Consider the following 2,069-nt stretch of genomic DNA (forward strand, 5'->3'; position numbering starts at 1 on the left):
TGCTTGCGAAATTTGCAAACAGATCTAAGAGAATAATTCTGTGATTGGCGATACGCGAATCCGCTTACGCACGATCCGCTGCATGGGACATCACCCTGAGGCTGGAGTCCCACGAGGTATATTTACCGCGTATCGCGTAACTGTATAACCAATCAGAAGCGATCCGCTGTTGTGGTTTCGCGTTTTACTGATTATTGATTGGTTACGCGGTTACGCGATACGGGATAAATACACCTTATGGGACTCCAGCCTTAGTGGAAATGTATCATTATGGTACGTTTCCACTGAGCGTGTCACGCGTCGCGTCGTCCATCGCGTCACGACACGACGCGAAAGAGAGAAAGAGAGAGGCTGTGTACATATATAAACTTTACTCTTTCTCTCTTTCGCGTCGCGTGGTGACGCGATGGACGACGCGAAGCGTGACGCGATGGACGACGCGAAGCGTGACGTGATGGACGACGCAAAACGTGACACGCTCAAAGGAATATGTACCATTAAACACAATGCGAAGAAATAGCGATAGCGATAGGAATAACACGATTTTAACCTATCAGAAATCAGATACACTGAAATATACACTTTCTGATAGGTTTAAATCGTGTTACTCCTATCACTATCGCTATTCCTTCGCATTGTGTTTAATAGGCCTTCTACAATAAGCCACAAGTCAGTAGTTCTAAACGATCTTAAGTCATAGGGTGCGGTCCACTTGGCGCTACAAATGCTTCGAATCGTTTGGAGCGTTGTTTTAACCGGTTCACATGGAACTTCAAATGTGTCCCAATAGCACGTACGACGTCATTAATACATCAGAGGTTTCCACTTCCACCTTATTTCCAATTGCTTCCAATGCTACTGCTTGGAGAGGTAGTTTAACTGAAGCGTTTAGTTTGAATATACAAAGCGCGGGAAAGCGTAATAATAATCGAACGAAAGTATATCTGTAAAGTTGATTTTTAAATTTACATATTATTATATTGTGGCATCGTGCTACATATATTACTACAAATCGTGCTATATGGTATATTGTGTATATTATATTATTAAAAATAAAAATTGTATAAACTATGCCGATTATAAGGTTACATGAAGGAGATATTGGAATGATTCATAATCTAGAAGTTTCCGAAGAGGATGCTATTATCTTCATCATAAATATAAGTAAGCTATTCTAAAAAAACTTCACAGCGCACGTTAACATGACTTTCATTTTATCCGTAATTACAAAATACGTACTAAGCTTCAAAACGCTTCAAAAATTGGTCCATTCGCATACTGTTGGCAGCATTAGTAGTGCTAATGGATCGTTCTATAGAAGCATATGAAAGTCTTAGGCCGGTATTCATAGTCGAATCTTATATTCAAGACCGTCTTAAGTACAGTCTTAAGAAGTCACGAACCAATCAGAGGGCTGCATTAGCGTCTTAAGACATTACTTAAGACGGTCTTGAAATAAGAACCGACTATGAATACCGGCCTTAATCTTAATCTTTCGTAAAATGGCCCCGAGCTCATGTAGAGTCGATATAGTCAGTATCGAAAGCTACCGCCATGTGCGGCGAGTCGCGAAACTAGGCGCTAAAGGAACGGAGTAAAAATAGAGGAAATGAAAGTTCCCGCGTAAATCGTGCACAAATATCCCAGCCCAACCGCGGGGAAAGGGTTGAGTAGGGAGTGTTAAATGTTGAGGTTATTAGATTTGAGGAATGCTAAGAGTAATCGAATTAAAAGCATATGAAAGTGAAAAGGTTTGAAGCGTTTGTAGCGCCAAGTGGACCGCACCCATAATCGATAAAGTTGGTCAACTTGAATGACTTTGTTAAGACTGGTTAAGGCTTCTGACGTTCTGACTTGCGGCTTAGGGTGCTGTCTCATGACAGTCGGATTTCGGAAAACGGAATCTCGGGAAAGTACTAGACCGGAAAATACTAGACTAGAATCAGAAGACACGGCAGTGTCTTGATAAGTTAGCACGCGCAGTGATATACGCGTTGTGTTCGTTATAATTCGTTACGGTTAAAAATTAATAATTGTTAATAAAATAATTATTAATAAATAATTTTTCG

Source organism: Trachymyrmex cornetzi, unplaced genomic scaffold, assembly GCF_001594075.2.
Source record: "Trachymyrmex cornetzi isolate Tcor2-1 unplaced genomic scaffold, Tcor1.1 scaffold95, whole genome shotgun sequence".
Lineage (NCBI taxonomy): Eukaryota > Metazoa > Arthropoda > Insecta > Hymenoptera > Formicidae > Trachymyrmex > Trachymyrmex cornetzi.